The 16543-nt window shown below is 37.2% G+C and overlaps 1 long non-coding RNA gene across 2 annotated transcripts in view; it reads right to left on the bottom strand.

Moving 5' to 3' along the window:
* LOC106730503 overlaps window positions 1–16543 on the bottom strand; it is a 311014-nt gene that overhangs the window by 85569 nt on the left and 208902 nt on the right. The window lies entirely within an intron of this gene.

Below are 16543 nucleotides of genomic sequence, written 5' to 3' on the forward strand. Positions count from 1 at the left end.
GAAACCTAGAAGCCCCAGGTAACTCTGAAGAAATCTCTTCATCTCAAGGTTCTTTCCTAGGTTCAGAGAAATGTAGCCTTGGTTGAATTATACTGAAAATCCTCTTCAACCCTAAGGCTAGGATCAAAACACATAAACAAGCTTGGGATCTCTTTCTTGGATTTGGATTTGTTTTCCCTCTGTCTGCCATGCACAATGATAAAACGACGAAGCCGTTGCTTCCATTAACAATCATGGCTTGTATCCCATCTTTTTAGTTCTGATGCTAATCACGGCAAAGCCCCAGCAGCCTCTTGAAGCACTGCTGAGCAATCCATGTTCAACTGTGACCCGAATTCTAAAAGTAAAAAATACAGGCAATATTTCCAAATAGCTTATCAAGAAATGTTTTCACAGATAGCACAGTGCCATTTCAGCAACTCTTAAGGACGTGAAATTTCATTTATTTATTTCTCTGTTCTTCCTTCCTTTCTCCTCTCTTGCACTGGTTTGAAAATTCCTGTGATCCTTAGCATTTATATTCCTTGCTGATTATCTGATTATCATTCATTTAGTTGAGAAAAATATGGTTGTTGCTGTCAAAGGCCTTATATAGATGAATTCAAACATGGGCAGGGGTTTTTGTATGGCCTAAGAGCTGTGAACGGTTTTATATTTTTAAGTAGGAGGGGGGAAAATCAAACAAAAAATATGTGAGGTCACGTGAAAATTGTATAAAATTCAGATTTCAGTGTCCATAAATGAAGTTTTAGTGGAACACAGACATGCTCATTTGTTTATTTTGTTACTTATGGCTGCTTACAAGCTACAACAGAATTTAGCTGTAAATAGCAGGACTCCCTGGCCTGCAAAACTGAAAAAATTTTCAATCTAGCCTTTTACCCAGAGTCTGCCAACCCCTGAATTAGAATATAAAGTAGGAAATTCCGAAATGCAAGCATAAAGAAAGTACAGCCCTGAGGAAGAAAAGAGCAACTGCCTGGTACAGTCACATCTTCCACCATCAATTATTCGTGTTTAATATTTTGAGGACATCGCATACTTGTGGAGTTTTTTTCCATCAACAGTATTTAACCATCACAACTCATACAAGCTAAGGTGACTCTACAATCACAGTGAGTCAGAAGGAAACGGCTCTTCCCACTGTGAATGCAACTAAATGAGAAAACTGAATAAGAGAGGAAACAATTGTTTTGTACCTAAAATATTCTCCTAAATGTCAATAAATAAATGTGCACTGCTAAGAGAATTGGAGAGGAATTTTCCACTCTCCTTAGTTTTGTCTTGGCAGGTCAACGGCTGAAGAAGAGTCTGGGCCTAGGTTTTCACATATGAAAGAATGATGGGCAGAGAGGAAATGATTCCCCAAGATTCTCCCACATAGCCGATTTGTAAATTCTCAGTCTCTTCCATTCTACCTATTTAGCCATTTTGGGTTTAATCCTGCCTTATCTTTGAGGTTGAGGAGACTGACAATGCTTAATCCCAATGCATGTTGTTTCATTTATCAGGTCCTGATCACATTTAGCTGAGTACCATGCTTTTTTGATGGATATATTCAAGACTCACTCCTTATAAAGTCTGAGTATCCTGTCTACCCATTAACATCTTAAAGAGAGTTGAAAAGTTGGGGAGAGGAGAAAAGTACTAACTTTCAAGAATGATGATCCTTACAAAGCTACAATAATCAAAATAACAGAGAACTTGCACAAAAGCAATTAGATCAAATGGAACAGAAGAGAGCCCAGAAATAAAGCCATCCACCTGTGATCAATTAATCTGCAACAAAGGAGGTAAGTACATACAACAGAGAAATGACGTCTCTTCAATAAGTGGTGCTGGCAAAATTGGACAGCTACGTGTACAAGACTCAAATTATATCATGCTCTAACACTGTACACAAAAATAAACTCAAAATGGATTAAATCCCTAAATGTAAGACCTGAAACCATAAAACTCCTAAAAGAGAATACAGGCACAACATTCTTTGACATAAATTATAGCAATTTTTTGGATCTGTCTAAGGCAAAAGAAATAAAAGCAAAAACAAACAAACAGGACCTAATTAAGCTTAAAAGCTTTTGCACAGCAAAGAAAATCATCAACAGAACAAAAGACAACCTACAGAACAAGAGAAAATATTTGCAAATGATATTATCAAAAAGGGGTTAATATCCAAAATATATAAATAGCTCATGCAACTTAATATAAAAAAAACAGAACCCACTGAAAAAATTGGGTAGAAGACCTGAAGAGACATTTTTCAAAAAAAGATATAAAGATGGCTAACAGGCACATGAACATCTCTAATTATTAGAGAAATGCAAATCCAAAACCACAATGAGATGTCACCTCATACCTGTCAGAATGGCTAACATCAAAAAGTCTACATGTAACAAATGTTGGAGAGGATGTAAATAAAAGGGAACACTTGGACACTATTGGTGCAAATGTTAAAATGGTGCAGCCATTATGGAAAATAGTATGGAGGTTCCTCAAAAATCTAAAACGAGAACTACCGTATGATTCAAAAATTCCATTCCTGAGTATATATTCATTAAAAAAACAAAAAAACCCAAAAAACCTAATTCTAGAAGATACATGTACTCTAATGTTCATAGCAGCACTATTTACAATAGCCAAGATATGGGTGGAAACATGTGTCTATAACAGATGAATGGATAAAGAAGATATGAGATAAATATACAATGGAATATTACTCAGCCATAAAAAGAATGAAAATTCTGCCATTTGCAGCAAATGCGTATTAGTCCTAGAGAATATTACGCTCAGTAAAATAAGACAGAGAAAGACAAGTACTGCATGATATCACTTACACGTGGAATCTAAAAAAATAAAACAAATGAATGTGTATAGCAAACAGAAACAGACTCACAGATAGAGAAAACAAACTAGTGGTTACCGGTAAGGAGAGGGAAGTGAGAAGGGGCTAGATAGGGGTATGGGGTGAAGAAGTATGAACTACTGTATATAAAATAGATAGGCACAAGGAATTACAGCCATTATTTCTTAATAACTTTTAATGGAGCATAATCTATAAAAATACTGAATCACTATGCTGTACACCTGAAATTAACATAATACTGTAAATCAACTATGTGCCAATATATACAAAAACAAAACAAGACAAACAAGAATGATGATCCTGATTCATTATTTCCCTATACAGTATGCCTTTTAAAGGCACACTCAGCCTTTAAAGTGCTCCTTGGAATTAATTAAAAAGTGAGAACATAGTCATGAGTAGCAAACAGGGAAGGTTGGCACCCCTGTCCTCACTTTACACCTGACAAAACTGAGACTCAAAAAGGGTTGTGAATATACAATAGCCAAGACATGGAAGCAACCTAAATGTCCATCAACAGATGACTAGATAAAGAAGCTGTGGTATATTTATACAATGGAATACTACTCAGCCATAAAAAGAATAAAATAATGCCATTTGCAGCAACATGGATGGACATAGAGACTGTCATTTTAACTGAAGTAAGCCAGAAAAAGAAAGAAAAATACCATATGATATCACTCTGGATCTAAAAAAAAAAAAAAAAAAAAGGGACACTATGAACTCATCTACAAGACAGAAACAGACTTGCAGACATAATAAACAATCTTATGGTTACTGGGGAAAGTAGGTAGGAAGGGATAAATTTGCAAGTTTGAGACGTGCAAATGTTAGCCACTATATATAAAAATAGATTAAAAAAACAAGTTTTTTTTCTGCATAGCACAGGGAACTATATTCAATATCTTGTGATAACCTTTAATGAAAAAGAATGTGAAAATGAATATATGTATATGCATGACTGGGACATTGTGCTATACACCAGAAACTGACACAGTGTAACTGACTGTACTTCAATTAACAAAAAAGAAAAGGTTAGTAAATTACTCAAGTTTACAGTGTGTGGGAAATGGCAGATTTGGTATTTGTACCATTGAGTAGAAATCTTGGACTCCTCCTCTATCACAGCTTACCTCCCTGTTCTAGAAATTAATGAAATCTGCATGTCTAGATGTGGCTGTCTCTGTTAGACATAGTTGAAATATATTAACTCAGCACACTGTAGCTTTGCAAGAAAATCACCCTGAGACCCATGATAGGATCTGTATTACCCAACCCAGGGTTCCTTGGAAGGTCCTGAAGTCCTATACCTGACAACTTCAGCTCTTAAGCTAACATTGTCTCGAGAGCCCCGTATTTACATCAAGACCTGAGTGGTAACTATCTTTTAAAAGCAAGATAGCTGCAGATGGCTCACAGAAGAATGAAGACAAAGCCTCGCCAGGTGGAGCCCTCCAGAAAACTCAGTGCAGACTCAGCCAAACATGTGAAAGAGGGAGGAAGTACTGGCAGAGGAAACCAGTCCTGAATCAGAAGCAGAAAATAACTTTACTCAAATGAAATTCTGTAATGCTTACAATCAAATGGGAAGGTATCACATTGAGTTCTAATATTTATGGAGGGCTTTCTACATGTCTTAATCTATACTGAACACTCTGGAGGATATAAATCTCCTCATGAAGGTTAAAGTATAATTAGAGAGATAGGACATATATTATGTGACAATTTACTTGTTAAAACAAAATTGTGCCCCTTGTAAAGAATATGAACTTGGACAGCTCTGCAGAGTTACAGAAGGCGAAAGTTATACACTGATTTACCCATTATTGCACAATAGTAGGTAGCTATTAGCTCAGGATGTGGAATGTGGAATTTTCCATGCATATAAACAGTGTACAGGTTAATCAAATGGTCTCTAGAGGCCAGCTGCCTCTGTTTGGTTTCCTCATTCCTCACTTTGCACCTGTGCGATATTGGGCAAGTCACATAACCAGTTTGTGTCTCAGCTGCAAAATTATAAAAACAACAGATTGTGAAGATTTGAGAGTGATTTGTGAGGATTAAATTGATTATTACATGTAAAGCACGTTTAAGCTGTTTGGCACATAGTGAAAATTTTAAAAATAACTATAACATATACATTAATGATCCAGAATAGAGCTCAGTATTTCTTTAGGTTTCCAATCCCAATTGGAGAATAGGTAGAGATTTAAAAATTACACTTGTATTTGAATTTGCTGGATTTATGCTGAAATGAAAAATTATAATGTACTTTATCATGGGAAGATGTGCTATTATCATTGGTGCAATCAGAAGAGAGAAGATAAAAGGAAAATTTATGATTATATAATAGCTTCTACTTATATAATAGCATACATTTCTGTGCCAGAATCTAATCTTAGTTCTTTCATATAAATTTAATTCACTTGATCCTTACAACAATGCTAGGAGTTAGGCAAGTACTACTATCATCCCAATTTTACATCCACAAGATTACAGGCACAGAGAAAAAGAACAATGCCATTATTTGAATTGTTTTACATTTTATGTTGATGGCAATTATGATCTCCTGGCTTTTCATTTATGTTTATAATCTATCAGTTTAATTTTTAAAGTGAAGCTTCACCTATGAATTATTTATATTAAGATTTTGCTGATTGTGTATTCCATGGAGGGTCACTTGACTACAGTGGATGGCAAGTTTCTGGAGATCATTAAGAGAGGAGTCAGAGAACTGGATAAGCCAACACAAATGACAGTTGCTAACAATGGAAATAATTTTGAAATTAATTCTGGTTTAATATGACCAGTTTCCAAAATGGTAAAGATGCTTAAATAAAGGTACTTAGTCAATTGTTTTATAAAAGCAGTCCTAAAGGCAAAAACTCATCTAGCAAATCACCCCCAAAGCTTTCCATTGGAAGTACTGATGTAAGCATCATGATTTCTAATTATTCTCTGAAATTAATCTTCATTTCAGTCTTCATAGAATATGCTTCTGCTTGAAATCCATTGAATTTATTTTCATATTAGAAACAACCTTTGAAAGGAACATCGCCAGTGCTATTACCAGCCACTAAGTTTGAATTGAACCAATTACTCAAATCATGATGGATTTGAATGAGTTTTCTTTGTATTTATGAAAATGTACTTCTAGAACTGAATTTTTCCTTCCCGTCATTTATCAGTAAGAAGAAAGCTCAAGTATTTCAGAATAACAGTATAATTCCTTATGATTGGTTTATAGGCAACACTGAACTATTTTGATACTCAAATGGATTGTGGAAAATCCTTCTGGATATTTGACATTTTCAATTTTAAAGGTAGGATTGTGTATCAAAGGTGTGATTGTGCTTCATCTGCAACAGAGCTGATTCTCTCTCCTGCCCCCAGAGAGCTGACATACGTGTCGGAACTGTGCAAAAGTTCCTGCAAAATGAAAAGATGGTATCTCTTCTTACCATGCTTCAGAGCCTTCACTCCTGAGATTCCAACCTCTGACTTCTGACTCTGCAGGTGAAGACTTGAGGTGAATAGTAATGTACTGTTATTCCCCTCCTTTCTTTCAGAGAAACAGTCTATAAGGCAGTATTGCAAAATATTTTTCTTAAAAACATCTGAGAAAACTCAAGACATCTCTCTCATCCTTCAGACAAAAATTCCCTTCTAATTTTCCTCCTTCAGTGCTGGTGGAACCATTCTCCCCTGGAAAGGTGGAGTTCTTGAAGGGAGTCCCGATGGAGATGGTGAGTGTTCTGGTAAGCTCTTCCAAGCATGGGAAGACAGTGGAGATTTTTTCTTTTGGTTACATGACAGATGTAGCATCACAGAATTTCAGGTCTAGTTATAACCTTCTTAATTTTTTTTTTAACATTTTTTATTGATTTATAATCATTTTACAATGTTGTGTCAAATTCGTGTTCAGCACAATTTTTCAGTATAACCTTCTTAATTTAATAGCTGGGGAGCATGGGACCCCCAGAGCTTAGTGTGACTTTGTCCTGCAGCCACTGTAAGAATGCAAATCTCTAGGGTCCTTGCACTGCTTTGCCTCTCACGGGTCATAACTCAAATGGCCCAGGATTCTTAGGTAACTTAATCCTTTTTTCTCAGTAGGAGATTATAGTGTTCTGAATGAGTTATCATGTCCAAAACCATGTAAGATTCCCTCCAAATTGCAGCTTGTTCTGGTTATAATATATAGTCTGAGAATTAAAAATACTCTCCCTGAAATAAAGGAACTCAATATTCTTAAAGTAGCAGAGCAGTGATTGCCTTATTTATTGATATTTCCTATAGTAAAACATCATTGAGATGAAACACTCTCTTTTGGTTCCAAGCTCATTAGAATACAATTTTGAGAAATGATTTTATAATATAAAACATGAACATAAAAAATTGATGAAAAGTTCTTCTTTAAATCACATTTTCATAATTTATGTGGACTTATAAATTAGCTAGTCTATTCCCCCAAAACAAACCCAGACCCAGTGCTATGCTCAGTGTGGAGCAACCTAAAATCCAGTATTTTAACTCAAGAGCACATTCAACTGTCTGAACGTAAGAGGTGGAGGCAGGTAACAAAGGACCAAGGGAACTCAGCTGCCTGTTTGTTGAGTCAGTGGTCTTGCTACATACGTGGTGGCCACTTCAGGATCTTTACTAATCTCAGAACTCTTATAGTCACACAAGAAGGTGAATGGACCAGTCTCCATCAAGAACATGGACTTCAGATATGAGGGTGAATTTGGAGGGGGAGGTTTGTGGTTGTTGCTCTGAGGAGCTTTTTGCCTCTGCACTCAGGAAGCCTCAGGCTTATGTTCTCCTAGAGGCAGCGAAGAAGTAAAATCCATTAACAATGTTTATACCTTGAGGAGTCAGTCTCCAGTCATCTAAATTATCACTTCACCTTATTAGAAATGGTACTGCTCTTTTAAAATTCTGACTCTACATGGATCTAGGAGAGGGACTGACCAAGGTCAGGGTGATGACAAGAAGGATTTAAGAGGCTCTGTCCAATTAGGACAACAATAAAAGATGTTGGAGAACAGGAGAACAAGGAAGAGAAATGAAAATACTCTCTGACTAACAAAAAATTATTTTTGAAACAAAGCAAGTAGGTCAGAGTTATGAAAACGGGCACCTAAATAACTTTTCCCTAAGGATCTCAAACCCAAGAAATGGCTGACTGCCTTACCGCAGAGATCCAGTTTGCTGCCTCTCCCTGCCCTGCCCCAGCCTCTCAGACCCACCCAGGCCATGCTCCTTCTCTCTCTCTGCTGGAACAAGACATTCCTGCAGACCAGAGGGGCAGTGTTCTAACTCCACATTTGATAGTCTCTTGTAGTGTCCACATCCACCATCCCTGCCCACTAAGAAATGAATGTCATTGTTTTTCCAGAGGCGTCCATCAAACTTCATTTGTTTCCTTTTTTTAAGATTTCACATATAAGCAATATCATATGGTATTTTTCTTTCTCCTTCTGACTTCTTTCACTTAGAATGATAATCTCCAGGTCTATCCATGTTGCTGTAAATGGCATTATTTTATTCTTTTTTATGGCTGAGTAGTATTCCATTGTATATACATACCACATCTTCTTTATGCAGTCATCTGTCAATGGACATTTAGTTTGTTTCCATGTCTTGGCTACTGTAAATAGTGCTGCTGTGAACACTGGGGTGCATGTGTCCTTTTGAATTATATTTTCTCCAGATATATGCCCAGGAGTAGGATTGCTGGATCATATAGTAAGCTCAAAATCTGTACCTCTTGGGAGTGATGGAAATGTTAGCTATCTTGATTATGGTGGTGGTTTCGTAGGTGCATACACTTATTGTACATCTGAAATATGTGTAGTTTACTGTACAGGAATTACACAACAATAAAGGTGTTAAAAAAAAAAAAAAGTCCAAGTGGAGACTAGAAGCAAAGGAGATACAGGGAGGTTTAAGCAGGAGATCTGACCTAGATGAGGTGGAGCTGGAGCTGGATGGGAGACAGTTTGGTACAGGTTGAAACTCAAGGATGCTGAGATGCCAAAGAAAGGTTACTGTGGGGAAATAATCTATGCGGAGTCACTCTGTAAAGGGTAAAACTCTAGTTAAATGTCACTAGATGTGTCACTGTATGACAATGTTCCATGTTCCTACCTAGGGTAGGATTATACTTCTCAGCCTATTAAATTCAGATGTGGCCATGAGATTTGCTTTGTGCAGTGCAATTTAAGCCACCTGGTTGAGGCCTTAAATGCCAACACAAGCTCTGCCATGTTCTCTTTTCTCTGTACCTCCATATCTGCTAGAGGCTGGCCTCTCTGGGTCTTGGAATGAGGGTATCAATGACATTGAAGCACAGTTCCCAAATAACCCTTAATGAACATGTAGCCAGAAATAAATTTTTGTTATTTTCTGCCACTGAAAATTTGTTGTGTGTTTTTTTTTTTTTTTTTTTGATCACAGGATTATCTAGCCACTCTTGAGTGATACAAATGAAGATTACTGGTTGGAAGCCACTAATTAATAGTTATACCTGGTTAGACTTATTTTAATATGACAGGCAAAGTAGGACAATGATGTTGGAAGAGAAAACATCTGCAAAAAATACGACTACAATGTTTATTTAGGATGATCTGTAACAATTTGTAACAAAGAGTGAAATCTGTGGATAAAGTATTACCTTTGCTAATATTATAGCCAGTCAAGTGAAAAATACGTTAATAGGAGACCCAATCTTCATTATTCTCAAGTATCTTACAGCCTAATCAGAATGTTGGAACAAACTCACACACACACACAACATATAACTTTCACCAGATAAAATACATAAAGGGTCCAAATCTTGCCATTGCACGAGTCCAAGGTCTAAGGAGAACAAAGGTACAAGGTTGTTGAATTATATTACTGTGATTGTGTTGTTATTCTAATCATCATCACCATCATCATTATTATTTCACTCTTGCCTCTGTGGTGTTAGATATTAAGAAGACATATAAAGATTAGTTGTTGACTGGAGTTGAAAAAAAATAAGTTCCAATGTTTTTCTTTGGAGTATTTAGTTTCTGAGCCAGGTAACTTTTGAATGGACAATACTTGCAGGAAGAAAGGTAATTTATTATTATTTTAAATAAACAGATGGCTTAGGAATAGGAAAAGTTGTGGTTTATAGTGATGGGACTACAAAATGAGAAAGTTTCCAAAAAAGAAAAGATGCAAGGAACTGTAATCAGGTAGACAGACAAGGCTTGGACTCCATCTATCCCTAGAAGGAAATCAAGACAGAGTCCCAGGAGCCAGCGAGAGCGTGTCTCAGATCATAGAGGCTAACATGGGAAGGCAGGGCCAGGGGAGGGGTGACTGTTAATGATCAATGTCCCATTCTTCTGTCCTGACTTGGTCTATGAATGTGGACATGTCCAGAGAATGATGCAGAGATTTTTCTTCATCCTTTTCCCATTTGCAAACACAGTTTTTCTTGGCTAACACATCAGTAATCCATATTCCACTGCATACTGAATTGGCATTTGACCCAAGCTCCTACCCATATTCGTGACAAGCAACACCAAAGATGGGGCCCTGGGGAACACTAAATGTTCATTTTTCTCAATTGACATTACACCTACTTTTGAATTAAGAAAACTATTAAGAACAAAAACAAGGCCCCTTACTGAAAGTAACACTGAAGGACATTCTCAGGAGGACAAAAGCAAGTGGAAGGGAGACTTGGGTAATATCTGCTCTGTCTCAGGTTATTTTAAAAGTGCCATTCTTGAACATTTCAAATGAAGAGCTGCTTTCTTCCACAAGCTCTTTGAAAACTGTTACTGAATTATATTCAGTCCCTATTAATTTACCAAGCAGCATTTTCACCTTTGTGTTAGTAATATACGCTGAATATACTGAAGAATACACTACTGCATTTGTTTATGTACAACTCCTGCAAAATAAACTTTATAAAACAGAGTACTTTTTAGATTACATATGCTATCTAGTGCTTCAGCCACACAACCATTCTGAAAAGATTTTATCTTTGAAAATTTGAAAACAAGTACATCTAGCCTTTCCTAGCAATGGAAAATTCACTGAACATATAATAAAAAATAAAACAAAATAGTCTGTTATCACTAATGACACATACTCTACTTCATAGCTTTCTTCCAGCATTTCTGAAATTGAATGGGATATAAATATATACAAATAAATAAATGAACAAGTAAATAAATATAATTTAGCAATATAAATAAATAAATAGATAACACAAAAAAGATGCTGTCTGTGTAATATGGGAAAACCAGGATGATAGTTCAGATTTTAAGTGCACACAGGATGTTTGGGGAGGACCAATAAGGGTCAGCTTTACTTATATGCAGAACAGACCACAGCCCTTCAGAGGAGATTCTGGGTATTCAAAAAACCTCCTATTCTCAAAGAATTATCCACTCATTTGATGTTGGTACCTAGGATGACATTGTAAGGAGACTCACTGCGTGGGTTTCAGGCAAGGTTTTTATTTATTTCTTAATGGTTTGCTCAGACTACACTGTCTTTGCAAAGTGAAATTGCACATCGTCAAACAATATGCATGTGGTTAAACAATCAAATTGCTTAGGAAGGCTTCTAATGAAAAGGAGCAACCCTTTGCATGGCCCTCATCTCTCAAGTCTCATCCCAAGGAGAATGAAAATTTAACAGTTGCCCTCTTCAGTTCTCTTATTATTATCTTATTAACAAACTGACTTCACCCTTGCCTATTTTGTTGACGTTCACATCATCTCTTCTGTTTCTGCCATCATAGGTGATGCTTCAGCTCAGCCTCTACCACCACCCTTCCGGACGGTTGCACCAGGATTCCTGGCCCACTAGTTAGTTACCTCTACAAGCTCGGAAGGCAGTGGGGTCACTCATGCGTCCCCAGGCCTCCCACTTCTTCCTATTTTTAGCCCCTCTTCTCTTCCTGCCTTCCTTGCCCTGCAGTCATCCCCTATGCAGCTGCGGCCTCCTGTGCACGTTTTCTAAGCTGGGCGCCTCCAGTCAGCACTCCTCCATCCACTCTCCTCTCCCAGAAAGAGACCAAGCTTCTCTCTGCCTCTTGTTCAATCCTGTTGTCTTTATTTCTATGGCCTTTTATTCTGGTCATTGTTTACCACCACTCTAATGGGAGGTAAGCAGGGGAGGAAGGGGGGAAGGGAGAAAGAGAAGATGCATGTATTTTGAATGGGCATTTCAGCCGGAGGTTCTCAAAGCAGGGGATATGCATTTTTCTTATGATGGATCCATGCATTCAATCAGTTTTTTCAAAGAGGTCTCTGATTCCCCAATTTTAAGCTTAAAACTTAGAGTTAAAATGCCTAACATGGCCAGACATTCAAGGAGAGGGAAAAAACACCTAACCATATCATTTTCAAAATATAGGCTTCACATGCCTTACATCATTAATCATACTGGTTTCTTATTCAAAATACAGATTCTTGGCCTTACTGAATTCAATAAACTGGGCCCAGGCCTCTCAAACTGCATGCTTAACAAGCTTGTGATGTAATTTAATATTAATATCAATATACTTTATTTATAAATTAAACTGGTGTCATTTACTATCACATCAGAAACACAGATGATTTATACCATTTATGCACTTGCTATACATAAACATGTAATATGTGTTATTTAAAGACAAAATTACAGATGACAGGCCTCTTACCAAAGTTTGGAATGTAGAATTGAAAGAAAAACATGTACCCTTAGTGCCTTTTAAAATATGCTGTATGACAAACTTTTGACTGATCTCACTGAAATATTTGTAAACTTAAATATTTTCTCAAGCATCATCTATAAAATACAACAATGAGATAGCTGAAACTTGCATTCAGTGATCACACATCATAACTGCTGTTCATTACCAGTGCCTCAGCCTCCTTTCCCTAATTTCTACAAGTTTAAATATCAGAAATTGAGGTGGGGTTTTCATCATTTTTTTTTAACAAGAATTTCTTAATGGCTTCATATGATTTTATTTTTCTTCTCTGGGTATTTTCAAATTGATTTTTCAGTGGCAAGATTTTCAGTTGCAGAATTTTTGTCAGGTATAAAAGTCAGGCTCAAAGGTCAGTAATTCTCAGGTACAGTCTGTTTCATTTTCTAAATCATCTTAATGTTCTAAACTGCTCAGTCGTCAAACTGTCCACACAGCTTCCCTTCTGAAATGCAGCTGTTGAACAGAAAGAAAGAACAGTGCCAAATGACAGCATAAAAACTGAGAGGGATGGTTTGTAGGAAACTCTTAATTGGCACTTTATATGACATTTTAAAGGCATTAAGTATTTCAAAGTCATTAAGAATATTGTTATTATTATACAAGTCATTTTAAAAGAATAAATTTACCCACTAGGCTGTTAACTCCTCAGTATGAATTTCCTTTGAACAGTGAATAATCTACAGTGATGTTCTTGTACTCTCATACTATAATTAGAATTAACAACTAAAATTTTTCAAATATTATCTTTAATTAGAACTAATCCAATGTATTTTGTGACGCTGCTCCTTTTTATGGTTGGACATCAGCATTTTCACGAGCATGTGTTTCCTTCTTATCTGCTTTATGGTATTTGACTTATAAACGAAGAAGTAAACAAACTCAGTAATTTCTAGGGTAATCTGTAACCCTGACAAGTATGAAATTTCATCGGTGTTTTCTTTCTTTCAAATCTATTTCCACCGAGGTGTGCATTGTTTCTCTCGTTTTCATTTTGAATACTTCTCTGCTCCAGATTCATCTGCTACTAATTGAGCATTCAACATACCACAGATGTGAGGTGTACAGGAGTGCATTCCAGAAAAGATTAAACAGGAGGCTGCCAATTTGCAGTTGGACTTTAACCTGCTTGCTTTGAATAATGCTTGAATATAGATCCTAATTCACAGGCTTGGTGTGAATATTATTAAACCTTCCCTACTACTCCCTTGCACTTTGAATGTTCACTGACCTGTGAAGATAGCCGAGTGGATAAATAAACTGATACTTAGACCTGGCAAACCAGAGGGATATTAGAAAGAGAGCTAATCTTGATTTTCTTTTTTACTTCATGTTGCATGATGTATTGATTTTTTTTAAACTACAAAAATAAAAATGACACACATAAACTGACTTCCAAATCTTCTTTTTAAATGAATTGAAAGTGGTGGCGTCATTAACATGTATCTGAGTCTGCCTGGTTGTACACCCTCAGCTTCACGTTGGCTGGCAGTCGCATGAGTTACAAGCGGCTTTAGCCTCAGAAGGCAATTGTCTATGAAAGGAGAAGGTCCTAAAGGAGAAGGGCCCTAAGGGCTGAGAGGTCAGTTCCTGCCACACCATCCATCTTACTCTGTATATTCTTTTATCTGGAACTTTCTTGAAGTGAGTAGTCAGAAATGTCCAATGTTGTCACAAAGAACAAGGAAGATTAATGCTAAAGATATTGTTTTTGTTTTTGCTTGAGTCAAATAGAGGCCAGAGATGACCTTGTGAAATCAGGTCTTGTAGAGAGGTGAGGACATAATTCAGATATCTGGGTGAGGAGTGAAGGAGGGGTAAAGAAGTGGGAAATAGTAGAGGTGGGTTCATCTGTCAAGAAGCCAAGCAACCATTGCTAGAAGATGAGCTCCTCTGGACCCTTATCAAGAAGTCTCCTCGAATTGTGCAGTCCACAACCTGGACAAACTGAAGCAGGGACCTAGTACCCATAGTTTCTATTATCTGCAACACTGAACACTGAACACACATGACGCTTAATGAATAAACTTAATGAATGCTTCTTGAGTGACATCAAAGAGAAAATGTACACAAAAAGAAGAAATGATTTTTACCAAGAAGCTAGTGATGAAAATGAAAAGAAAATCATGTTTATATTTTGAAGATTATACTAAGAAATAATTCAATTTTATTTTGAGAATTAGCCAGAAAGAAACATAATGATAGTAATAATAGCACAGCTTTCTGTTGGCATCAAGTTTGACAGCTCCCGACACCTTTTTTTTTTTTTCATATTCATTGTCTACTTCTTTATCGAGAAGTGCAGTATAGGACATTTAGGGAAGAACTGTAACCTGAAGAACATTAAAGGTGAGACAAAATGAGAAGGTAGGAAAAGCTCTTAAAATAAGAGTTTTAACAATGTTAACTCATGGTGTTGTGTGGTTAAAAAGAAAGACTAAATTACCACACAGGAATAACCCTGGGATCAGGATGGGTGAGAGAAGCACGGCATATACGACCTCTAAAATCAGCCTGTTTCATCACCATTTCATGTTAGGCTGAAACATCAAACAGCCTTCTATGCTCTCTGATTAAAGCTGGACCAGAGAGCAGAAACTGGGGGAAGAGCTCAGAAAAAAAGAAAGACAAAAAAGCTACAAAGATTAGTCAAGACTAAAGAAACAGGACCTGCTATCAAAGAAAGAAAGTTTCTGTAAATCCTTATTCACTGTTTCAGAATTCATGGTGATTAACATAATGGAACTTATAATTATCTTAGAAATATCCAAAACTTGGCTAGAAGATCTTTGTACCAGCAGAGCTTCATCAAATGCCCTTTGGTTTACCTAGTTCAGCTTCCCTGGGGGAAGAGCGTTCTAACAAAATCTTGTGGTGGTTAATGACTGCGGTGAGGATAGAATAAAAAGGAACATGCCAACTCATCTAGATTAAGTAAGCAACAGAGGAGTTAGTTTAAACAGAGGTTGTCAGAGGGGGGTTTTGGAATCTACTTCTCTGGAGAGTTTTAAAAATAGGCCAGGCTCTCATCTCTGGGATGGCTTCAGCCTGCGGAGGAGCCGGAGGACAGTCACAGGCCTCTCACGTTCCCTCCCACCTCCCCGTGTCTAAAGGCTAAAACAGTATCTGAGGAGGCCTCTGGGCACGGGAAGCCCGCAGTCATCCAGGTTCATTTCTAACTTGAGTTCTTTCTGACCACATGGAATGATAAGTATATAAGTCAGGGTGGGGTCAGAATGTTCCCTCAGCCACACTGTTGGCATTGCTGAGACAGGGCGCTCTGTCTACCGGCACTGTGGGCTGAAAACCACCAAGGATACCAGTTAGTACTGAACGATAGTGCTCTGCTGGATTTTGTTTGTCCCATTTTTGTGTGTGTGTGTGTGTGTGAAAATATAATAAGTGACACTAACTGGAAAGAAAATTCATTTAAAAATCTGAAAAACATATGGGGAAAGAAAGAACCCTCATATTCTCAAGAGGGGAGTTCTAATGTCAAGCATTTGATTCCAACATTAGACCCTAACATTTAGCATTTGAATTTCTTTGGGTCTGAGGCTTATCCAGGACTGTCATCCGTTGCTAGCAGATGGGGGCGGGGGCAGGTTTCCTCTTAGGAAATGAGCCCCACTCCAGTCCTCTAGAGCTTCTGGGTAATGGCCAGCTTCTCACAAGAGCTGACAAGACAGCAGAGCTGACAGGCACAGGCAGAGCTGGCTTGAAATATCATGCACCCCATCATTTGGTGGGTGGGTGTTGTCGCGAACTGTGCTTCCACTTCAACAAAGAAAGTGGTGAGTTGCCAAAAAACAAGGATGTTCCCTCTTAAGGATGATGCTGAATTCTTTCCAGAGAAGCACTTTTTTTTTTTAAAAAAAGATGAATTTTATGCTAAAATATTTTCCAAATTTATTTAAGCACTCTATCCA

The sequence above is a fragment of the Camelus ferus genome, chromosome 3, assembly GCF_009834535.1.
Source record: "Camelus ferus isolate YT-003-E chromosome 3, BCGSAC_Cfer_1.0, whole genome shotgun sequence".
Taxonomy (NCBI): domain Eukaryota; kingdom Metazoa; phylum Chordata; class Mammalia; order Artiodactyla; family Camelidae; genus Camelus; species Camelus ferus.